The sequence below is a fragment of the Drosophila pseudoobscura genome, chromosome X (assembly GCF_009870125.1).
Source record: "Drosophila pseudoobscura strain MV-25-SWS-2005 chromosome X, UCI_Dpse_MV25, whole genome shotgun sequence".
Lineage (NCBI taxonomy): Eukaryota > Metazoa > Arthropoda > Insecta > Diptera > Drosophilidae > Drosophila > Drosophila pseudoobscura.
The window spans coordinates 50125275-50151159 of record NC_046683.1 but is presented as its reverse complement, the minus strand read 5'-3'; the positions used below and the strand labels follow the sequence as shown (position 1 = coordinate 50151159).

The window sequence follows — 25885 nt, the reverse complement described above, 5'->3', positions numbered from 1 at the left end:
CCACCGGCCCACCTGCCCACCGGCCCATTAGCCAGATTTGTCAGACACAAAACCTGACCAAGTCATGCATTATCCTTTGGGTTTTTGCTATTCAAATATTGTTAGCTTAACCGAGTTGTCAATTCCGAGCCAATGGCTCACCTCCCCCCCCATTCCCCCTCCCTACTCCCCGAAAGACAAACAGTAGCCGTTGCTCCTACAATGCATAGTTTTTGCCGCCTGCTCCCTGCCAGCCAGGGCTCTGTTTGTACAGAGGTTGGGTTTCTATTCTGTTGGGTTTCGTTTCGTTTTCTTTTTTTCTAACCTGCAACACTGCTCCCTGCTGTTTGTTGTAACCTGTGTGAGAGCACACAAAGAGAGTAGAACCAGCAGCAGCAGCAGAACAAACATTCATTCAATTGAATAATTTTCCAGCACAGTGCAACAAAGAGTTAACGAGAGAAAACCAGCTACAGATCCAGCTACAAAAACCGAGTGTCCCCATAATCATAATCATCATCATGAAAAGTGCAAGAAGTGCATAAAAGTTTGGCGATAAGCTCCGACCCATCAGCATCCCATCATCTCGTGTCTGTCAATAATATTAAAACTTGATGAGTTTGTCGCTCAAAATAGGATTATAAATGGAGCTACTTCTCTGGCGCTTCTCTGGTCACGCTTTTTGTGTGTCCTGTGTGGCCCCATCCTGTGGCCATTCGATGCCATTGTGTGAGCGGAGAGGAAACTGCCACATTGTCTGTGCCTTTTGTGACACGGTTTATCAACACTTCCTGTCATTTGGCTGTGGGGGGCGGCACACCATCATCATCAGGATCATCATCTCATCTGAACTGTGAACTCTCTCCACTTTGTCGGCTGTTGATTTTTCACCATGTGTTTCGGAGGTGGGAAGGCGGCAGGAGTGGGCGTTGGGACAGATGGATAGATTGTCAATATTAGAAGATGGCTAATGGAATCGAAATTGAAATTGTACGATGGTCCGATGGCCCGATGTACTTGTTTTTGGTATTTATCGAAGAGTTCAAAGCGATTTTCGCTCACAAATATTTATATGAAATATCCATCGATTCCCGGACACGGCTTGAATGGAAAATGGCAAATGGAATATCAATTGAATGTAAATGTGGCGCCCAATTGAAATTCGTAGGGTCAAAACTTTGCTGAAAGGAAATCACATAATTGCTGGCACTGCAACCAGGAAAAACTTATTGGTTTTCCACTCACGTTCTTGGGTATATTTTCCTCTTAGAAATTGCCCCCTCCGCCACCGCCTTCGCCTTTTTTGGGAAGCATCAATTAAAACACATTTTCCACCTCTAATTTGCAGGAAAAGTTTGCCCAGACATTTCCCTTCGTTTAAATTGTAAAGAAAAGTTGTTCGCCTAACAAGCTGCTGGTGCTGCCTCTTCTGCCGCTGCCCCTGCCTCTGCCTCTGCTGCTGCCTCTGCCGCTGCTGTTGCAAAAAGATATTCCTCCTCTCAACCCGCTCCCAGTGGTCGTAAAATCCTCAAATGCTGAAGACATTGGGCGCCAGTCAAGTCATAAAAACAGGCGTCATCGTCAACTGTAGGTCTCTGTATCTGTAGCTGTATCTGTATCTGCAACTGTATCTGTATCTCTTTATACTGTGTATCTTTCTGCGGCTGTCACTGCTGTGTCTCTGTGTCTGTGTGTGTGTGTGGAAAAACCATTCTGCTGCTGAGTTATATGCCAATTGGCAGTTCGCTTTCCATTTGGTCACATAAATTCTTTGCCGTTTTCCATACTGCCAAGACCCAGGCTCTCATGCTCCCAATCCTACTTCCCACACACACACACACACATCGTATCCTTAGCCAAAAAAAAAAAATCGTGCGTTACTTGTATCAAAAAAAAAAAAAAAAAGTAACCAGATGGTCGCTCGTCCCACTGTTTCGGCTTCTGGTTTCTGTTTCTGTTTCTGGCCATGAAAGTTTAATGATTCCCCTCCCCTCCTTCTCCCCTCGTTTCCTGCCTGTCACCGACAGGATGATTTTCCTTTTGCACGATTCACTTTTAATGTTGTCGCTTATGATGCAAAATTGTTGCTGATTCGTTTGATTTTTATTTGCTTTTTATGCGTAAATATCTTTCAACTGCGGCTGTCTCTGGCCCTTGAAGATACATTTCGCTGGAGATACAGGTTGATTTTTCCAACGAAATTTAAGTTCCTTAAGTGAACACTTTTCTTCGGGCTTTTCTGGGGAATCGATTGGGTATTTTTGTTGGGGAAATTCTATTGCTTGCTTTTCTCGCCATATTTTAAAAATTGATTTGGATTTTGAACTTATTTAGAACAAAGTTATTCGTTCGATTGCTTTTAGTATTTTTGCATTACTTCTAGTATTTTTTTCCATTTATTTTACTATTTTTTTATTGCTTTATTTAGTCCATGACTTTTAGTTCTTTTTCCATTATTTTCTTTTCCAATACTTTTAGTATTTTTCCATTACTTTTAGTATTTTTCCATTACTTTAAGTATTTGTTCATTACTTGTAGTACTTTTCCTTTACTTTTAGTTCTTTTTCCATTGCTTTTAGTACCATATTCAGAATTTATAGTATTTTTTGCATTAATTCTAGTATTTTCCATTAATTTTAGTTATCTTCCATTACTTTTGGTATTTGCCCCCATTACTCTTAGTATTTTTAACATTCTTCTAGTATTATTTTCAGAATTCCTATTTAGTATAGTATTTTACATTTATTTCTAGCATTTCCATATATTTTCAGTATTAGTTTTACAAATTCCTGTATGATTCCCATAATTCATGACCTTTTGATCGGATATTTCGTTTCGTAATTATGCAATAAGCTGAATTCACTTTTTACTAATAACAACTCTATTCTCTTGTCTCTTTTTAGGTAAGTACCGAATAAATACCGATGAAAATAACAAAGATGCAGAGGAGGCAAAACAAGTACAAAGATACATTGATTCCAAAGATTAAACATGTATATTTTCAGAGATATTTGTTTCTCATGCTCCTTTCAAGAGATATTTTCCTTGACCTTTAACCTTTAAACAATCGTTGCCATAGCATTTTCTTGATCTATTTCCTACGCATAAATCTGTGTGCATACAGAGACCATACGGAATAATATCTTCCATCTGTCTGTTGCATATTTAAGGCTTAAAATGTACGGTATTGCCTGTATGGGTGTGTTTGTGTGTGTGTGTTTTTGTGGTGTGTTGGGTGTCCGAAACCAGGACCAGGACCAGAACCAGGACCAGGGTACATTATCCATTAAACCAAAACTGCCAACCGCACATTTGTCAAAGCTAATTGCCAGAGCGAAGGCCCCATTGGAGCTGACACACGCACCTTTCCCGCCCGTCCTACCTACCTACCTACCTACCTGTAAAAGGACGAGTGCCTGTGGATTGAATGGCCCGTGCTGCCTCAGCAGGATACCAACACCATATCCCCGCACACACGCACACACGCACACTCATTCGCACTGAATGGCATGTTTCGGTTCTTTAATGGCCAAAACGCCTGCACCCTGGACAGAGATATTTTGTCGGTTGAGATTTTTGCCTGTAGCACAATTTTTGCTCATCATTTTTGCCCCCCCCCCCCGGAACAGGCCACCCCACACGTTCAATCGATTTTCCTTGAAACTTGTTGAGATAGAGATGCAGAGGGAGGGGAGGGGACGGTCAGGGGGGGGTTCCTATTTGGCTGCATGTAATTTCATGTATTTTTAATGCAAGCCATGAAAATATATATCTCAGGCCGAGAGGCATTTGACAACATTAATCATGTTTAGAAGGTGGCTCTCGGCTACCTTTACTACCCCTTTTCTACCCCCCTTTCTACCCCCCTTTCTACCCCTTTTTTTCTCTTCTTTGGAGGCCCAGGACACAAATCCACAACCGACGGCCATTTGTTAGGAGGCAACTAGTTAGTGGCTCTCTCCATCTATCCACACAAGTGGCACACGCCCCTCCCCTTGCCTGCTGCCTGCTGCCTCCTGCCTCCTGGCTTTTGTATGCGTGGGGCCGCCCGACTAATAGTTTTTCCCTTTTTGGGTGATTTTGGGTCCTGTGCGAAATCCTTGGGGCTGCCGGCAAGTGCGATTTTGCAGCCTTTGCTTGTGGATATTTTTCATTGGCCTCCCCCTCCCATCCCTTTCCCAGAGAATCCTTTTCCCCCGCTTGATGATGATGATGCTCCTGCTGCTGCTGGTACGAGCCTCTCCTGCTGGTTCTTTCTCTCATGATTTAGCTGTGTGGCATCATTGTGTCCTCGTGGCTTGCCTCTGCCTTAAGCAACAATGTCACCATTTTTCGGGGTAATCCCGCCCCCTCTCCACTCTCCACGTACCGCTTGCCTGGGAAACATGAAAATTAGAGAAAGGTGAAATTGCACGAAATGAGTTTATACCATCATGGATGGGTGGGGCTAAGCGGGTGGGGGGTTGGTGGATTCCTCTATGATATGCGTAGCCCCTAAACATATTTACATGTCCTTCCAGGTGTGTCCTCCGAGTGTGTGTGTGTGTGTGCGTGTGTGTGTGTGTCCTATCCACAGGATTCTTTACATGCGTAATGATCGAAACGGTACTGCGTCTGCCAGTGGCTTAGATTTTGGAAGGGTACATCTCGGTTGTGGGTTCTGTGGGTCTCTTACTTAAATTTTGTGGACGAATAGGAACTGCCTTAGCGTTAATATCATCAAGGATTTGTTTTGAGTCATCGTTCACTTCATTTCCATACGGCTTATGTATAGTAATTGAGTGTTTCTCTCATTCTAGGTTCTTTTTATTCAATTTCTACCTTTCTGTATCATTTTAATCTCAATTAGGATTGCCTACGCGATTTGTGCACACGATTCCTACCATCAATTCATGCAATTCTTTCGATCTTTCATACAATTTTATCGACTTTTTTATATGGTTTAATCAATTTTTAATAATTATCTATGGATTCTTAAACATATCTATCTAGGGATTGTACGTTTCTAACGATACTCATCGATCTTTAGATGATTCTATCGTAACTGTGTTTTTTTTTTAACATTTCTATAGATTTTTTGGACGAAGTTTTTTTCGTAAAATAATGGATAATTTTGTACAGTATTAATAAGATTATTTTATCCGCTTCTATCGTATCTTTCATTAATCGGATTTTCTATCGATTTGTTAAGTATCGATTGTTCTATTGAACGATAGCCTCTCCCTTAACTTATTTGTACTTTTTATGCGGTTTTCCAAGAAGTTGCCTGCCATAAAAACGGAAAAGTATTCCAAGGTTATTTCCAGACTAGAGCCATCCAAACCGATATCCTCTCTGTAGTGCATATGTATATGTATCTCATACAAGTCTCTCTTATATTCTCCTTTCCCCTCTAATCTCTATTCAAAATAATTTTAGGAATAAATCAAGTTCTCTCCCTTTCTCAAATATTTGGTTCTTTCTCTCAACAATTTTCAAGTTTAGTTCTCGAAAACTTTGCCCAAACTTTTGTACATAAATACCCCTCGCCTTTGACCCCCCAACGCCCATAGATTTTCTCACGGCGAGACCCCCCGCCGACTAAGCCACTGGCCAAAACAGTTGAGAGGCAGTGGCAAAAAGGAAAAAAAAAAAATTCCGAAACGAAACCACCTCCGGACGTAATAACAAAGCCTCTTGGCAGAATGTGTATGTATAGATGTCCGTGTGTGTGTGTGTATGTGTGTGTGTGTGTGTGCGGTAGTGTTGCAACCCACATATGTGCGTGCGTGCCTCCCTCCCTCCCTTTCTGTGTGTAACCTTGATGATGGTACCACTAGAAGAGGCGCCACTCGTGTATGCGGGGGGAGGGGGCACTGGGGGGGCTGTGGCAGGAGGAGGCTTATAAAACGCGTCGTTTCGTCGTCTATGGGGCTACTTGTCAAGCGAAGGGGGTGGGGCGGGGTGGGGTGGGGGGCAGGTCTATAGGCAGCAATTTTAGCAAATGCTTTCGGGGGCACACACCCCTCCCCCGAGATGTGTGTGTGAAATGAGGGCTCTCTCTCCCTCTCTCTCTTGCCAGAAGGCAGAAGCCTCGGAGGCATAGAAAACTTGAAGCTTACTGAATTACACGATACAGGAAGGGGCTAAAAGGAGTGAAAGGATGCCGGAGGATATGGCGGAAAATAGTGAAGATCCACCCACAACCCCATAAACGTTTCACAAAAGAGGATTTGGCGACCCAACCAAATGACCATAAACATTGCAGGCGCTTAGGTCCAAACCAAAGAGAACAAACAAAAAAAAAGAAGAAGTATGTATGTATGTATCTGCAAACTGCAGAAAAGTATCTTTTGGTTGTGTTCTTCTTCTGCTTTTTGTCTTCTATCTGCAATTCATAGCGCATAAAAAACTCTCGACGACAAATCCAGATTTCTCAAAGAGAGAGCGCGCAAGAGAACTGTGCAGAGGTGGGGCGGGCGGTGAGGGGAGGGGAGGAGAGGCTTTGGCTATGCCTGGCTAAGTCTTCCTATGGTACCACCTGCTCTCCCATCGCCACCCCGTCCCCCGGCCATCGTCCCTATGTGACTTGTCAAGCAACATTCCGTTTTAGTTTTGCTTCAGTTTGTTGTTGTTGTTGTTGTTGTTGTTGCTGTTTTGCAGTCAGGTTTTCAAGCTAGAAAAAAAAAACTAAATAAATGAAGTAGTAGATGCTTGAAAAAAAAAACAAAAAAACAAATAAAATTCCCATCTTTGGTCACTGGAGGATGCTCGAAACTATTTGCACACCTCCCCCTCCCCCCTCCCCTTTCCTCTGCTCCTCTGCCGCTGTTTCCTTATCTCCCTCTCACCCACTCTCCGTCTCTGTCTGGCTGCAGGGATTTGTGTGTGCTCACTCTTTACGGTACTTTTGTCAGTCGAACGGCCTTCGCTGGCATTTGGCAGGCAACGAACAAAAAAAAAAAAAAAATACACAGAAAACAGAAAACAAAAGCAACAGCAGCAAAAAGTTGTTTGCCTTTGGCCTCACTCCCACGTTCGGTCGATGGATGTCGTCTCGAGCTTCAGCTCCTCTCTGGCTCTCCAGCTCTCCCGCTCGCCAGCTCTCCTGCTCACCAGCTCTCTCGCTCTCTACCGATCTCCCTGCTGCTGTGTGCGGGAGGTTGTGTAATACCTGGCCCTCTCTCAAAGGAGCCCGAAGGGTGTGTTGCTTTTGTGTGGAAGAATGTAACAAGGAAATGCACCACCAAGACGATCCGTGCTCTTGAGAACTTTCAGATCTGTGGATCTAAAGCAACAAAAGATCCCATTTCGACTCCAGGCCTCCAAGGTATATATTATATATTTCTTTATAATATTCCAAGGCCTATTCCTCTTTCATATTCAAGTAAGAGCAGATATTTTGCCTAATTGATGAAATTTGGGAAACATCTTAGGGTTTCCCTATCGAAAATCCGCATTGGGTACAGGGTACCCCCTAGTCGGTGTTACTCTCGAGACCATTAGCGACTTTAGCTCTCTTTTAGTGACTGTTATTATTGCTATTGCTGTTTCTTTGTGTTTTATCTAGTCGTTGGTGAGATTTTCGCTTGGTTTCAGTTTCGTTTGGGCTTTCATTCGGTCCTTTGTCCTTTGGATTAGTTTTTGCCTTTGGAAACTTTCCTTTTGGCTGTTTTCTTATCCCGCAGACCGCCTCCTGCTCCCCCCCACCCCTCTGTGTCGCTTACACGCACATTAATTTTTGCCAAGACTTTGAAAAAGTTTTCCTAGTTTTCTGCAACAGAGTGAGAGAGGGAGGTAGAGATTTCCTTTTTGCCGCCTGCTGTTGACATGTGCAAAAACCTTTTTTTCCGAAAAGGAGATATACAGTGAGGGAGGGAGGGGGGGAAAGAGAATGAGTAGAGTTTTCCTTTTCAGAGCCGTTTTCATGGTTAATTAATAATGCAGCAGCAGCAGCAGAAGCAGAAGCCTCAGCGCTGCCTGCCACTCCACTCGACTATCTTGTGTGCCGTGCCACAACTGCAACTGCCGTCAGAGATTCCAACGCCCATTCGGCAACAAAACTAACAAAGTTTTCCTTGGTGGTGGGAGCGGAGCGGAGCTACAATTAAACCGCAGAAAACTCCTGAAATGCCGACAAAAAAGCGGAACCTCGAAACTTTTTCCGATATAAGTCGATGTCTGCCGCCCCCCACGCCCCCACCCACGCCCCTGCTCCCCATTTCCGTTGCGTTGCTGTTTCTTGTTAAAGATTTTTATTGCTGCTCCCCAAAAACAAACATCGCCTTGATTTTCCTTTTGCGGTTTCCTTTAAAAGGGACGGATGGAGGGGGGGTGTGGGGGGTAGTCTTTTGGCAAGTTGTTAATAATTGGCGATCTGGTAGAAAAAAGTTTCCTGTTCTGTTGTCATCCCCCCTCCCCCCCTGGTATCTGTTGGCCCCTTTGTACAATAAAATTTGATTCCTTGAGTTGTAAATGGAGTTTTGGCTTCTTTTGGGGGGTGGTGGGGTAGGGGATTATATCATAAAGTTATCACCTTTGAGTATCAATGGAGGGGTTCGATGTTTTCTCATGGAAGTGTGGATTTTTATGTGCGTTCTATGGGTAATAAAGGGGGGAGGGTTACCTTTCGGGAAGGTTGTAAAATGTGACTCCGATGAAGTTTAAGGTTCCGATTTATGAGACTGTTCATAGAACATGTTGGATAAACCACAAGAAATCAGAAATGTTGATTGTTTTTTTAAGATGGACAGGAAATCCATAATTCTTTGAAGCACATCCCCAACCATTCCTACTAATTTTGCAATCTTCTGTAGCATAAAACCAACAAATGAACATGATTTTTATTGTTGGTAGTATTTCAGCAGAAACCACAGAAACAGTAAGCTCAGCTCTCTCTCTCTCTCTCTGTCTCTCTCTCTCTCTCTGTTCTTTGGAATACCATTCGAACACACATCACAGAACACTGCCTTGGATGTGTGCATGTATCCGCTGTACTACGATTATCTCTAGAATGGAACCAACAAAGCTGCAGCAGTATGGCCGTGGGAGAGGGGGATTAACCGCAAAACAGATGTAGGCGCTCTCTTTAATAGAGTAATTCTTTATCTCGAGAGCCTAACCCAAAAGATTCTTCTTCGGTCTGGCAGGCACAGCACGGCAAGAGACAGGGACAAGGCACGAAAGAGCAGAGCCAGGCATAGACAAGACATGAAAGAACAGAGCAAAGAGGAGACAGTGAACACGGGGAACACAGCGAACAAGAGACAGTGAACACGGGGAACAGAGCAAAGTAGAGACAGGGAGAGCCAAAACAGAAAACGAGACTAGAGCCAGGCTTCGCAGTTGCAGTCTAGCGCTGACGTTGACGTTGACGTCAGCAGCGGAGACAACGACAGAGAGCGAGCAGCAGCAAGCAGCAAGCAACCGGCAAAATATTTGCAACGAACCGGCAATAGACAGAGACAGAGCAAGAGCAAGCGACAAGCGGCACGCGGCAAGTGGGAGTCAGAGGGAGAGAGACCTGCCTGGCAACTCTACGACATCTGCTTTTGTCTAGCCAAAAGCAAAACCTGTCCCTGTCCCACTCTACCGCCCCTCCCCACCCTCCCTGCAGTTCGCCCTAACTCCACTGGAGTTGCAATGCAAGAGAGCGGCAAACGATAACAGTAAAAAGCTTGCCAAAGTCGTCTACATTGAGAGAGCAGCAGCACTCGCAGTCTACGCTGACTGCAGCAGCAGCAGAGGGAGCGACACCAACTGCAGCAACAGCAGCAGCAGCAGCGGCAGCGATGCCAGACAACGGACTCGACTCTCCTCGACTTCAGCTCCAAAGGCGGGCACGTTCGGCAATTAGTTGAACTTCGTTGCTCGGGCCGACGACACGAGAAAACCGACCCCCCAAATAAAAAACAACAACAACAACACGAGACAAAAGAGAAATAACAAAAACTCCAACGGGCGCGCAAAAAAAAAAATTAAATATATAGCCAAACGAGAGAGTAAGAGCGAGATAGAGTCATAGATCACAACAATTTGTTATAAATTATTTGCAACAAAAAAAACGAGCGAAAGAGCGAAAGAGAGAGCAGGTGTAAAAGGTGCCCCTTCAAAAAAAGTGAATTGAACTTTTAAGCAACTTTGAACTTTGATTGCAACAAAAACGACAATAACAACAACAGCAAATGACAAATGACAGCCGGCATTTGTCTGCCTGCCTGTCTGTTGGTTTGTCCGTCTGTCTGTGCACCCCCGTTCACCACCTTCCACATTGCATTGACGACGCCCCTGCCCTGCTGTTTTCGCCGGCTGCGAACTTCGCCGCCGGCGTCGGCGTTGTCGACAAATTTATTGATTTTTTCAGCCGCCTCTGTCTCTGTCGCTGTCGCTGCTGCCGCTCTGCCATTTGTTTGTGTTGTTGCTGTTTTTTCGTTTTTTTTCCCCCATTTTTTTTTTCTGTCTCCCTCTAACGCATCTAATGTTTTTTTTTTATATTTATAGTTTTATTAAATCCAAAGAAAACGCAAATTGTTGTTTGAAGAAAAAGGATAAAAGCGCTTCCTGTTGAATTTTTTTTGTCTGTGTGTGTGTTTCTGTTCTGTGCGAGTGTGTGTGCGTGTGTGCTTGTCTGCCAGGCTTGCCACCTTTAACAACAAAAAAAAAAAACAATAAAAATCAAACAAAAACAATTTTTTTTGTGTGGCCACTCCCAAAAAAGAAAAACCCGCAAAAATTAAAAATAAAGGAAAAATTATCAGCAGCAGCAACAACAACATTCAACGGAGTCTCAAGGCTCTCCAAAATCCAGTAAAAGTTTATATAAAAGGTAAATAAATGATGGGTGAGGGAAGAGTGAAGACGTTTAGAGGAAAACTTTGACAGAAAATACTCAGATCAGTTATGTTTTAAGGATCACATATAACATTAGAAGACTATCAATATTTTTTAAAGATATAAATATCGTTAAATTTATTAAGAAATTTAGTAAATTCCCCTTTTTCAAGTTTTTAATATTTGGCTGAGAAAATTACTTGATTGATGATCCATTTTCGATTATTGGCATTCCAAGTTTACAGCGGGGAATATATATGGGGACTTTTCCATGGATATTTTCCAATCATTTTCCACTCTGTTCAACGAATTTGTTCTTCTTTTCGCTTGAATTTCGACAGTTACCCATCACCCCATGGGTACTCCTCTCCTCGATCTATTCCCACATCTTTGTATCGCTTTTCGTGGGGGTGTCAATCGCTGTCGCTGTCTCTGTCGCGTCGCTGTCGCTGTCGTGGGCGGGCGCCAATCTTTTGGGGCTTGCCAGGAAGTTGCGCTAATTTTGTGCGGAAGTTTATTGCCAGCTTCATAATTTGTCTGTCGCTGGTGGTGTGGTGTCTCCCCCTCTACCCCCCCTCCCACCCACTTTTGCTGCTGCTCCGGCTCGATGGGGATGCTTCCTATTTTTATGGCAATTACTGTACAGAGAGCGAGACCTCTGTTGTTGGTCCCAAAATTAAATTCGTTCTTGCCACGCCTTGTAATCCCATTAAATATTTCGTGAATTGCACGCTAATCAAGTTGTTAATTTAATGTTTTGTTGTACTTTTAATTGAATTATTAATAAATGAATGCAATTTCAAACACCACACAGTGCCCCTGCCCCTGCCCCTGCCACTGCCACTGGCTCTGCCCCGGCCTGTGCCCCTGCCTCTGTCTCTGCCCCTGCCTTTGCCCCTGCCTCTGCCACTGCCTCTCTCTTGTTGTTTATCTTTTTGTCAAGTAAGTTAATTAAAATAAATTACATGCTGGAAAATTGCACAAAAAACAAACCACTCTCTTCGCTTTCGAGCGAGTCGCAGCCCAGAGAGGTGTGGTGTGGTGTATAGAGAGAGAGAGGGGGGGACGCGGGGGTGTCTGCTAACTAACTAAACTTTTGAATATTTTTGCCTAACGAATGGTCTCCTCTATGGTGGTTTTTTGGGGGGGGGGGAAAATGGTGGAGAGACAGAGACGGCCGCATAAATACTTGCCGTGCACTAGCGACAGAGAGCTACATATATTGGAATATACATATGTATCTACAGATTCGCTGTATCTGTATCTGCAGGGGTTCCTTCCTTCCCTTCCGAGTCTGATTTTCTGTAATCCCATACAAATACAGTAATCCTTTCACCTATATAAGACCTTTTTCTTTTAAGACCCTTTTTTTTTTAAACCCCAATCAAAAACTTTAATACCAACTTTTCCTCTAGAAATTCTTCTTTTATTCTTCTTTGATTATTTTCTATTTCTCCACTAAAGTTTTCTCTGTCTTTAATCTTTAATCTACAACTTTAATCTCTAGATTTTTCGCACATTTCACAGAGAAGCCTTCGTTTCGGTTCCAAAGTTTTCAACTTTAACAACTTCCGAGTCTGCTCCCCCTCCCCCTCCACCTCCCCCTCCTCTTGCCTCTCTTCGTCTTTCTCCTGGCTCGTTTTGTTGACCCAGCAACCTCATTTTCTCTCTCTCTCAAAACTCCTTCTTTTTTCCCCCTCCTTTTGCTTCTGTGATTTGTTGTTTTGAAGATTCGCTTACGCATCGAATCAAATGTAATTGCCCTGCCGCCGCACCCTCCTCAAAAGCACGCCCACTCCCCCGCACTCCCCCGCACTCCTTCGGGCTAATCGGCAGACACACACCATGCGGCATGTTGCAGCGATGACGAGGCACGGCACAGTTGTCTGCTGCTTTTTGTGACAGCAGCAGGTAGGCGAGGGGTAGGGGGAGGGGGGTACAGTAGATGTGGCAGCCATAATATCAAGCAACAAAGTGTTGAAGTTGCATTTGCAACAAACCGTCTGGAGCTGTGGCTAATGTGGCAATTGTTGGGGAATCTTGTTTTCCAGAGAATGAGAGAGAGAGAGAGAGAGAGGGAGAGAGAAACGCTTCAGAAGAGAACTCAAGCAAAAGAGAAGAAAGAGAGCGACAGAGAGACAGAGAGAGAGAGAGAGAGCACACACACACATTCCTATGGGTATCTTTTTAGCGGAAAAAAACTTGGTTTTCTAACGGTTCAACAACATTGCAACACTGTCTTTGCCAGCCCCCCCCCAACCCCCCACCTTTTGCGGAACGTCTTTTGGATCTACTTTTTCTGTTCCTTCTTCCATCGGTCGCTGCTGCTGCTGCTTCTCCGCCTCCTTCTGCTTCTTCTTCTTTGTTGCAACTAGTTTTTCCCCCCACCCCCTCCCTCCTTGATTTTCACTTTTTTGCATGCTTTTCCCCCGCTGGGTCCAACAGCGTCTAATGCATCCGCTTAGCCCCAAAGCTGCCTTCGCATCGCATCGCATCGCATCGCCCCGGTCTGTGAATGGAAATGGCTAAGCCAAAGCCAAAGCCAGTTAACGCCGTTGGGGGGCATGCCCCAACAGAGCGGGACGGGGCGGGGTGGGGCGGCACAAAAGAATGCGTTTAGAGCTTGACAGTCAATGCACCTGCTCACGGACATCCTCCTCTGGCTGCAAGCTCCCGTTGCCTCTGCCTCTCCCTCTCCCGCTCTCGCTCTCGGTTTTTCTTTGTTTGGCCTCGCTCTGGCATCTCTCTCTCTCTCTGTCTTATTGTCTGGTATTTTATCACCCTCTCTCTCTCTCTCTCCTCGATCTATCTCCTGATATTTTTCTCTTTGCTTTTTTTTATTGCTGCGGATTTCCATTTAATTGATTTCACATTCCATGCGCGTGATTCACTTTTTTGCAATGGAGCCCCAAACGTTGGGGCATTCAAAATAAAAAAAGCAACAACAAAATACCCACCAAATGTTTGTTGCTGCATTGTTGGGGGCTGTTTTTGAAGTCTGTGGGGGGGAGGGGGGAAGGAGGAGGCGGCTCATTGCCTCGTTTGCTGCTGGAGAATGTCGGCAATCATAATTGAAGCTAAAAATGAATGGACATTTTTGGACAAGACACTGAGGAATGTGTTTGTTGTATTGGCATTTATCGATTGAAACGATTGCGACTCATTTGTCAATATTTATCGGATATTTGATCGAGTGATCGATAAACCTGTTTCTTGTGTGATATTTATTACGATAATTACAGTGTTTCTTTGGGGAAGTTTATAAGTATTTGTGTCTTCGATAACAATCGATATATCGATGAAGCATCGATTATATGGATGTACAAAAAATATATTCCCTTGGAAAACCCAGATTTTCTCAGCGAATGTGTGTTTTGAGGCTGTTTATCGTCAGCCAAATAAATCGATAATTTATCGATTAACCTTTTTCAATATTTGAAACAATATGCAGCATAAATCAATAAAAAATGCATTGAAAACTAATTTTATTTTTAATATTTATTAATCAATTAATTAAAAAAAGGTAATCGAGTGCATATCCTACATTATCCATCTGATTGTAAACAATGGTATTTTTAACGATTATTTTTTTAGTGTTTCCTAATTTTTATTGTGGCTGTTTTAAAGCAAAAACCTATTTGAACCCTGCTCGCGTCTATGGCTTTAAAAAAAAACCCCACTCTTTCGCCTATAACCGGGAAAACTTGCATAAATCAGTGGCCGCCACACGAACACTTGGCCATCCAGCCATGCAACCACACACACAGTCAAACAGCCCCACAGCCCCGCAGCCCCGCAGCCCCGCAGCCCCTCAGCCCCACAGCCCCACACGGCCCGATACTCGTACAATTTGAGGCATTTACCACTTTTTGGTGGCTCGCTGTATCGACCACCCACCAGCTCGAATGTACCCCCCTCCCCCTCCCCACCCGTCTGCCTGTCATAATTATAAACCATAATAGCCCTCATCAATTTCCGTTATAATCGCGCTATACGCATCCCCATGCCACGAACATCAAGCCACTTATTCCATTGTCACCTTATAAAAGGTTGTGCCCCCAAAACGAGAGACACAGACACACAGGCAGGGAGAGAGGGGAATTAACGAACCATAAATCACCAAGGGGATGGGAGGGGAGGGGGGGGGGGGCACGATCAATGTCCATATGGCATGTCTTCTGAATGCGCACATTCCGTGGATACAAAATGACATCAATTACATGCCACATAACATTTTGCATGTGCAATTTCGGTGTGTGTGTGTGTGTGTGCCCCTGTCCTGCCCCGCCCCCCACTTAGCGCCCAAAAACAAAACAAAACAAAAAAAAAAAGCGGGTACCGTACGAACACGATAGCCAAATACAGTTATTTAAGGCCTAAAACAATTGCATGCCTCGCTGACTGCCTCCCCCCCCCCCCCCCCCCTCTCCCTCTCTCTCCCTATTGTTGCACCACCCTGGATACCCCCCCCACTTGGCAGACTGTTTAAATAGACAACTGTCTGGGGGTCTACCCTCCCCTGCACTCCCCTGCACTCCACTTTGCTCCACTCCTTCGGCCCCCCTCTGGAAAGTCCATCATCCAACAGCAAAATGCACTTGAAAATGCTTTTTCCAAAGAGCATTTTCATTTATTTTATTGCAACGAGAGGGTGTGCGGCGGAGGGGGGGGGGGGGGGGGGAAGGGTTGGAGGAGCCTACTCTGCAACGATATGCAATTTGTTTTATACGCTCATTGCCTCGGCACCGCACTGCAGCCCCCCCCCACCCTCCGGCGGCACAGCAAAACCTGTGTCTACCCTCGTCTACTACTGTCTTCTGTGGATACCCCTCTGCCCCTCCCTCTCTCTCCCCCTCTCTCTCTGTCTTTCGGTTTGCCTTTCTGTCTGTCTATCCTTTTGTCTGTCGTTCTGTCTGCATTGCCTATCGAGACGGCGGTCTATCTATCTTTTCTTTCGTTGCTTTTTGCAGGCAATGCACATCCAACCCGTGAATTGCCTGCACCCTAGACACCCTAGAATAAGCGGGGTATATCCGTTGAGGGTGGGCAGTTTTTTTAAGGAATTAATTTATAAGCATGTAATGTTTTAAAGATCCCTTAAAGATACATATCTGAAGATCAGAAGCATTTATTGCCACTTTAAAGAGATCTACAAATCATCTTTATGATATATCTATGATCTTTCAGTATCCATACAATATCTCAACAGAATTTTCCATATTTATTCTTGTTTTTTCTAAGAATAAACGCCCAAAATGATGATTTTCTATGGAAAATGAAACAATTACCATAAAAAAAGATGTATCTGAGTGCATAAATACTCAAATAATATTCAAAATTAATTCCTGGCAAATATCCTGAGGACTCGACTTTCCAAACTGCCCATGAAAATCGATCTGCTATCATAAATACATATTGTCTAATGAATTTCCACAGATTCCCACTCCAGGGCCCCCTTTCCCTTGGCGAGCACCGTTCCACGTTCTAAATTAAGGCCTGAAGAGGTGCACAAACGTCCGACGATGCAACTTGAACGTTCAACCAACTCTTCTTCTCTCCAACCCACTCGAGTCGAGTCGTGTCGATGGGGCAGACGCAGACGCAGACGCATGGCGGGGGATACAGCTCAAAACTCGTCTGCGGAATGGAGAGACTTAACAAGTGGCAGAGTCTAAGTCTAAGGCCGCAATCGAGTGGCAAACAAACCAATAGACACATTCAGATACAGATACAAGATATTTTTAGAAATTTGCCAATCAAAGAGAGGCAATACCTTGATGGATTTAGGGCCCCTCCATCACGCGCGTTGCACGGTAGCCACACCCCGTTTGGCCGTTTGGCCACCTCCTTCGCGTCGTGCCTCAAAGTTGGTCAAGTTTTTGGTCAACTTGTCGCTTGACTTGGCCGCCGACTTGTTGGCCTGGCCCATTTGGCATTGTTTTGGCTTCGCATTGACTGGCATTCCTTCTGCTGTGGACGAATGGTGCCTCGAATGACAATTTCCCAGCCCATGGCCGCCGCCAAAGGGAAAGACCCCATGGACACTACGTTCCGGTGACATTTTCTCCATTAAATATTTATATATTTTATGCAGATAAATTGCCATTTGGCTTTTCTGCGGTTAACCCAACCCAACCCCCTCCCTCCCCCCCGCCTCAAAAGCCACACCGACAAAAAAAAAACACTAAAATGTTTTATTTCGTTTAAAATTAAATTTGCATATTTTTCATTTGGTTTTCGCATGTAATGTTTTTTTCTCTCTCTCTCTCTCTCCAGAAATTATATTTTATATCATTTAATTTCAATAGTTTTTTATGCAAGAATAAATTATGGTTGTCGAAAAATGTAAGATTTGACATTGATATGGAATGAAATTTTTTAACCGCATTTTCCGCAGTTCCGTTTTGGCTTAGACCTGGAATATATGCAATATATGCGATATCTGTATAAAGATAATTGTTATTTATGGCTGAGATAATTCCCATACGGAACACCGAAGAAGAACATTCCGTATTGTAGCCTTTGGATATTTAAATATTTTCAAGGGGCATCAAGTGCGATGCCTTTCCGTTCCGAAAATATACAAATTATAGAGAAATACGAGCATCTGGCTTCAATCGGAATCGGCGCAAAATATTCCTCTGTCTTTTGCCAACTCTCTTCCACGGTGGCTTAGCCGTTCTTCCTCTGTGTTCCTCTTTGCACAGCTAATTCTTACATCCAAGTGTCCTGAGGGTATCTTAGGGTCGCGTCACGGTTTTTTTTATATATTTTTAATGCATTTTTCTTTGCAATTTTCTTTCATTTGTTGCTTGGTTTATTTTTGTTTATTTAAATACATTTTGTAATTAATTTAAACTCGTTTTGTGTGTGGAGCAGACACACACACACACACACAGAGAGAAAACACGAATGAAATGAAAACCTGCCCCTGCCCCTGGCCCCTGGCCCCCCTTTCCACTCGATGTTGCAGCAGTGCTCGGACATTACTCATACGCCGTGTGTGAGACGACGACGAGCCATGGAAAATGTTAATTAACTGTACTCTCTGTACGCTCTGTGCTCTGTACTTTGTGCTTTGTGTGTGTGCCGTTTTTTCTTGACGTTTTTTTTTATATATTAAATAATCTTAAATAGAATTACGTGACTTTGGCGAAGCTTTCCAGCCATGCACTTAATTACGGACCGAGTATGTAGGAAAAAGGTAGACACATGTGTGGTTACAGGTAGATACAAGGTAGAGAGTGGGTGGAGAGATACAGATACACACTCTTGTACCTGCTGTACCAGATACAGATACAGATACAAAGATACACACCTTCTGGCTGGTCTTCGGCTGGGGTTTTGCCTCGTGGCTTTGGCTTTTGGGGTTCTGTTTTGTGGAAAAGCGCTTAGCTGGTTTTTCCTTGTATTATTTGCCTACATTTTCCTTTATTTCATTTAGCTTTGGCTTTGCACACATCTCCCTCTCTCCCTCTCTCCCTGTCTCTCTCTGTGCGTGTGTGTGCGTGCCACTCCTCCTGCCTCCTTCCTTCTGCCTTCTGCCACTTGTGTTGATTTTTATTTCATTTGCAGCCTTTCTTTCTTCGCTGGAGGTTAAGTATCTGTTTACATTTCTTTCTACACCTTATTCATTAAGTGTGTGCATATCTGTGTATCTGTGTATGGGAGTGTGTGTGTGTGTGTGTTGTGGCTTGGACGGGCGGGGTGGCTGCCACAGCTGCCACTCACAGCAAAAGAGAGAAGAAACTCTTCTTTATGCCCTCACATATTTTTTGGATGCTCTTCTGGGATTAGGGAGTACTTTGGTTTTCTGGAAACAACGCTAGAAAGTGTTGATTATTATTATTTTTTTTAAATTTTGATTAAAAACATTTTTGGTAGAATTTTCTCAAAGCATGGAAACCAGTCGTACCTATTAATAAACATTTTCCAAAGATTTTTATTTAAGTTTTTTTTCTTGATTAAAAAGTTAAAATACAACATATATTATTTTGTTTTTATTATTAATTTTCTTCTGTAGATTTTTATATTAATTTTTGTTATTATTTTTGTGTTAATGTAAGAAATGTTTTATAAACATATATTTTGTTTTATTAATTTTATTTATATGTTTATTTTATTTATTTTTTATTTGATATTTATTTTGTATTATGATTTTTATTTTTTATTATGATTATTATTTTTGTTATTATCATTATTTTTGTTATTATTGTTATTTTTGTTATTATTATTATTTTTGTTATTGTTACTATTATTATTATTTTTTTTTGGTGTATTTTTATTATTGTTGTTATTATTATTATACTTTTTTATTATTATTATTATACTTTTTTATTTTTATTAATTATTCATTCATATATTTTATTTATGTTCATTAATATTTTGTATTTTTTTAGGGTTTAACTATTTTTTTGTTGTTCTTTTTCTTGATTTTTCAAAATTTTCCCATCTACAATTTTCCTTTGCTGCCAATGTCTTCGGTCTTCGCAGGTTTTCCCCTCTTCAGTAGAGCATTTCCCATTCGGGTTTTCCATTATATATGGAATATTTTTCATGTTCTTTGTTTCTGCCCGCCTGCCTGCCCCTCGGTGCGGCTTTTATTATGCGCTTGCAACAATTTGGTTGAATAGAATTTTTTTTTTGTTGCTCTTTTCGTTTGATTTTTGCTGGAAATTGAATTCGATTCACTGCCCCAAGACCTTCTCGCCCCCTCTTTCCCTCTCCCGTCGCTGTCTCTCCCGCTCTCTTTCGCTGAGGCAGCATTAAATTGGTGGCCAAGAAGATGGAAGGAAAATTGTTTAGCTTAGATTAGCTTTCTGCCGCTGCTGGTGCTGCTGGTGCGCTACGTTTTTGGCCCCGTTTTTCCTTTTGGCCTCATAAAAAGTTCATTCGCCAAAATGGCCAAATGTTGACGGTGCCTTCAATCCTGCCTCGTGCCTCGGACCACTCCACTGCCTCTGCTTTTGTGGCTGCCACATGCTCTTGCTGTGCGCGCGTATGTGTGTGTGTCAGTGTGTTGCTGCTGCTTTTTGCGGTTACCAATTGTTGTTTATATTTTTGGCTTATTTTTATTGCCTGTTTTTCTCTCTCCGGCATTGTTTCGTACGGCGGGCGGGGAGGGGGAGGGGTTTCCCCACTGCTTTTCCATACATTTTCCCACTTGTTCTCTCTATTTCGAGTTGATTGCCTTGCTCCTGAAATTGATTTGCATTTGTGTTGGGTTTTCCGTGGGGCGAGGGGGGGGGGGAGATAGATCTCTCGATTCGATAATTGAAAATTGTATTTTGCCTCCACACACAGATGAAGGAGCGGGTCAAAGGTTAATCGAAAATATATGTATGAAAAACTGGCCGAGACTTTAGGTATCGATTGTAGGCTATAGCGATATAGGATTATTCGAATTTGCATTCTTTCGATAGAATTAATCTTGAGAATACCATCTTACGGGGGTTCCTGTGCTCAGAACGTAACAAAGGATCCTAGATAAGGATCTCTCTATCAAGGCAATCAAATAAATCCACAATGGAGGGACCAGTAGCCATAGAAACAGGACAACAAAATGAATCTATGGCTCTATCGATTCTCCCTGGAAGTCTTTCCTCCTTCCTCTTTTCATTCCCCCCCTCCCCGCCATTCATTTGGCATCATTTTGTGGCAATTACCAACTTAATGGACAAATTTCTCGAACCAATGCTGATGTAGAAGGACCTGCCACCTGCCACACGGCAGATGATTGACCAAAAAAAAAAAGAAAAACAACAACCGAGAGAGAGAGAGAGAAGCAGCAGGTGCAATGGAGGAGAGGAATGGAACAGCAAACAGAGAAGAGGCAACCAGCAGCAGCAGCGGGGGGCAGGCGACAATGCCCCATTCTGTGGCGCATAGAGTTCTAGTAGTACTCGTCGCCGTCGTCGTCGTCGGCGTACCGTCTCGCCGTCCCGCTCTGCAAATAGAAGGGAAAACCAGCTGCAGTTTGCATTTGTCGAGTGGAAAATTTAATTACATGCAAATACCGTTAACTGTGAAAGGGGATGGCGGGACAGGGGCGAGGGTGGAGGGTGGATTGACATGCCACAAAAGGGATGGCGGGATAGGGGGAGGGGCGCCATGGCCAAAGGACAATCGCCTGACGATGTTGCCTCTTGTTATGGTTATGCCACAAAGTGTGGCATGGTAGAGACGAAAAGCAGCTCTAAAAGAGAGTTTTGTTTCAGCTGCCACACAAACACACACACACACACATGCATGCAAATCCTTGCTGTTATTATTTCTTGTTTTTTCCCCTAGATTTTCATACCCTATACTCAAATGGAGTATAGGGGTATCTTAGATTTGCGGTGAACGTCCAGAAGGAAGCGTTTCATTTTCTCTCGCTCTGTCTCTATCTAACACACACGTTTCATGGTCAGCTTTGCCTATTGAAAAAAGTGAGCGCCTAGATCTCAGAGACTATAATTGAGACTGTGATATTGAACCTACACAAGTGTATTTCAAAATTTCGCCCCACCCCCTTCCGCCCCCACAAAGAACGAAAATCTATGGCATCCACTATATTTAAGATACCAGATCTAGCAGATTGCCGAATCTGGATCAGATCGGATCATTTTTATAGCCAAAAGGCTACATGGCTAGGCTAGGCGCCCGACGACATGTTCAGAAACGTTTTCTGTCTCTCCCGCAGGCACTCTTTCTCGCTCAATGTAGCCCTACTGACTAGGTATCGGGTATAAATGTAGAGTTGCGGTCGCAGCAGCAACTCACAACGTTCCCCCTCGTTTTTTTCTGGTCTCTATTGCATTTTTCTCCATGCTGCATCTCCCTCTCCCTCTCTCTCTTTCTCTCCTTTCCGTTGTGTCCGCAGGTTAAAGCAAATATTTGCATATTAGCTGGGATTCCACTCCCCTCCCCCCCAACACATCAGCCCCCACTCTGCTTCTACTCCTTTTTATCCCACACAAAAAGCTTCAATAAAAACAACTGCATTGTTGATCAAACTTTAAATTAAAACAAACAAGAATTTCATGCATAAAAAATTTAATTTCTTTGAAATGAATTTTATTCTATGAATTTGATGAGGATATTCCATGCCAGACCTCAGAAGCCAGCGTCGGCCAGCGGGTAGGCGGCGTCTATGATAGTTGATAGGCCGCTTGTTTACGTTGCAGGAATCCAAGGAATCGATTTGTTATTTGCATTTGCATTTCCTGAGATAAGTCGGCATAAACACACACTCGAATAACTGTACTCCCTTGGACTGTGTATTGTCCCCTGCTCTCCTCACCTGCTTTATTTCTCCACTCACTCACCATTTGATCTGCCAGAGAGAGAGAGAGCGAGAGAGCAATCGCTGGCTTTTTGCTGTTGCTTTGCTTTTTGCCCTGCAAATATTCAGCAGCCGGCAGATCAGACGATCGACAGACAAAAACCCATGTAAAATGCAACAACAGCTTTGCACAGTTTTGCGAAGGCGAAGACGAAGGCGATTGCTCGGCACATACAGACTGTGGGCGGCAGCGTAGGTAAAACCGAGACAGCGCGCCATAGCGAGAGAGCGACTCGTGCATAAGACCTGACGGGCAGAACGAGATAGCGAGATCGTAGGCTCTCGGGTTTTTCTATAGAATATTTCGTTCGTGAGCCTGCATGTCCGTGCCGGCATTGCCCACCCCACCCCTCCCCTCTCTCTCTTTGCATCTTCTTTTTAATATTTATTTGGTTTGCCGATTCTTATCAGCAGTGGAGATCGCTGGCACATGAAAATACTCGCATGATTAGTTGATTTATTTCCAGGGCAATATAGGCTCTATAGGCAATGGTGCTGGTCGAGGCCTCTGAGGCCCCTAATCGGCCCCAACCAATTGTTTTCCACATGATATTCGCAGAAGTCTCTTAAATGCTTTATTTTTCAATGGTTTTTCCCTCTGGCCTTCGAATTGCATGTGCATTTGGTCGTATAAAAAATTCCCTTCAGGATAGAAAATGTGGCCAAAAGGGTGTTCAAGTTTTTGGCCCAAAACTTTTTGGTTTGCACTTTGATTTTGTTCCGGACGCAGGAGGCGGTGGGCTTTGCGGGGCTGGTTAAAACGCAAAGTTTTGTTGTAGTTTCCATTTCGGTTGCCATTTTCCATTTTGCATATATTCTGTTTCTGTTTCTGCTCCTGGTTCTGTTTCTGGTTCTGCTTCTGTTGGTTGCTGTCAAAGTTGCACATATTTGTTGCACAGTTGCACAGCTGCGGGGAGAGGGGGGGGGGGGGGGGGCATTTGCATGTAACAACTGTTTACACATTGTTACTGTCCCTGTCCCCCCGTCCCCTGTCCCGTGTCCCTGTCACTGTCAGTTAGTGTTAATTTTTGGTTTTTCGGATTTTCGGGCTGTGGCTTCGGGGTTTCTAATGTTTTTTCCTTCATTCCCCTCCTTTCCTTCTTTTTTTGGGTGGAAAATTATACATATAGTTGAAAGCAATTACGTTTCAATGGACTGCAATTTATCTGCTGGCTTAAGTGTAGCTTTTTCCTAGCTAAATATTGTATTTAATTTTGTGCGATTTAATCGAACAAATCGTTTTCGTTTTCCTTCTTTCCCTGCACTGCGTATACGTAATATTTTCTTGGAATTTTTCCCACACTTAATCGTTTCCGTGGTATCCCCTGGAAGTACTTCTCATATTTCACTCGAAGCCAAATTAAACGTTCAGCAATTATGGGGTATATTGTACATATTTCCACCTCTGGGTCCCACCCCATTCTGGGCGGGGGTGGGGCAGAAAAGTTGCCCAATCAATTAGTCAAAAAGTTCACATATGGAATGTCTAACGAGCGTCGTCGGCTTTGACTTTTCGAAAAGTCAGAAGTCAGCCAGAAGACTGCCCTTCTCCTACCAAGGAGGGAGAAAGGTAGAAGAGAGAGAGAAAGAGAGAGAGGAGTGAAGGGACAAATTACCTCGTGTCCTCCTGTCTCGTGGGGTCGATAGGTTTGACGGTTGTTCTAGTTACAGCTGTTTCTGTTTTGCACCCCTCTCTCTCTCTCTCTCTCTCTTTAGGCTCTACCCCCACCTCTTCCCCTTACCCTCTTTCTGCCGCATTCTGACAATTAATCACTTTGTCATAGGAGACACGGGCTCCACTGCACTCCACTCCTCTCCTCTCCTCTCCCCAGTCGCCCCCATGTGAGAGCCTTCAATCATTAATTTATCATGTGCACTTAGGGGGAAAATTGCGACAAGCTTTTCCATCCCTCTGTCCCCGTACTGTAACCCTCTCTCTTTCCCCCCTCTCTCTGTACCTTTTCTATATATAAATATACATATATGTTTGTACATCTGTGCTTGTGTCTGTGTCTGTGCCTGTGTTCGTGGCAGGTGCAGTGGGTCCTGTGTCCATTACACTGTAGCCTGCTACCCAGCTATTGGTAGAGTAAAAAGAGCATGATTTATTTGTGAAAAGTCTAGAAATTCCTAGCCGAATGTCCAAAAAGTACTACAAAAAATAGAACATACGAAAAAAAGGAAATACATTTATTTATTTAATAATTCAGCAATTCCTATGAATCCAATAAATATATAAAAAAATAAACAAAATATGGCCAGAAATTGAAAAAATATATATAAATAATTGGAATATTTATTTCTCTTTTGGGTTAATTTTTAGGGAGCTAGTGAGCCTTCGAGGGGTATTCCTATCGTCGTCATCCTGAGTATAGAGCCACCTTTATTTTCTTTATTTTTTTTTATCTTTTCCTAGGTTTTTCTTTCTGTTTTTGTTTTTTTTTGTTTGTTTGTTGAATGCCCGGCTGTTGCTGACACACGAGGCCGCCCCCGTGTGTGGCATGGGCGTGGCTGGTTGCAGTTTAATTACCACAGGACGGGCAGGACATGGTCCGTGGGAATGGGTGTGGCACAAACTACAAATTAATTGCGCCAACAATTTGCCGACAATGCCGCAACGTGCGATATTTACACGCAAAATTAAAAATTAATGCCATTTTCAAACAGAAAAAAAAACACAACAAAAAAAATCATTAATATATTATGTATATAAATTTTTATATTTCCACGCCTTTGATTGTTCAGTTGATGAAATTTTAATTGTATTTGAGTGAATACTTTTTATTATAATAAAAAATCAAATATTTATGAATACAAAAAAAAAATAAAAAATAAAATGATTTCTCATGCTACTCTTTTTTCTCTCTCTCTATTTCTTTTCAGGTAAGTTTTTCATGTTGCAAGCGGCAAAAAATCAATTAATTTAATTACAAATTGCACAAAAAAAAGGAGGTACGAATGCGCTGGTATTAAAGGGGAATTTTCATTATGAAAAATCAGGGAAATGCCGTTGGAAAGCACAGAAAAAAAAAGAATAAATTTGGAAGCACTCAAAAAGGGGTTAAAGTGTTTGTCTCTCCATTGTGCCTTTGGGGTGGGGACAGAGAGTGAGAGTGAGAGAGGGAGAACCGACCGCATTGTCAGAGTGCCCTTTCACCCTGGCTCCCTGGTCCTCCGTGCGTTTCGCGCTCTCTCAAGTGTCGCAAAATGCAATTTCTTAAATTTCCATTAATTTCGCGCTGTCGACTTTTGTGAAATGTCACTTTGGCGGCGACACATTCAAAAAACGTTCAGGCGACAAGAAAATAAAGCGACTTGTCTCTGGGATATGTATGTCCTTCTTTTGCTCTCCTTCGGCTGCCGCTGCTCCAACAGCAATAACAATGTTGTCAGCCAAGCAAATAATCACAGGTGTGTGGAGGGGTGGAGCTCCAGCAGAGGATGTGCCACAGAACGTGTACGAGAAGGAGAGGCAGTGCCAGTGCCAGTGGCAGTGGCAGTGGCAGCCCCCCCGCTGCCTAAGTGACTGATGTCTCTCCTGTGGTACGCTGCTCCTGTGTAGAGAGGGGGGGCCCCCACACAGACAGACAGCAACAGCAGGCCCTTCAGCATCCACTAACAAGCGCATGGGTACGAGTTTTCTGTACCCTTCGAAGGGGCATGCCGAAAGGGAAACTCGGGATCAAACAGGCTCGATCGAGGCCGAGTCCCAGCCCAAAGTTGAGGACAAAACCGATCCAGCATATCCGAAAAAACGAATGGGATCGAAAC

General features: G+C 43.4%; 1 protein-coding gene and 1 long non-coding RNA gene across 8 annotated transcripts in view; both read left to right on the top strand.

Annotated features, from left to right (window-relative positions):
• Positions 1 to 25885, top strand: part of shep (alan shepard) — a 161291-nt gene that overhangs the window by 27360 nt on the left and 108046 nt on the right. The gene's annotated exons all lie outside the window — the stretch shown is intronic.
• LOC117184840 (uncharacterized) lies at positions 9749 to 25054 on the top strand. Its single transcript, XR_004470306.1, has 3 exons — positions 9749 to 10058; positions 10459 to 10783; positions 24998 to 25054. It is a non-coding gene; the product is annotated as an uncharacterized lncRNA (long non-coding RNA).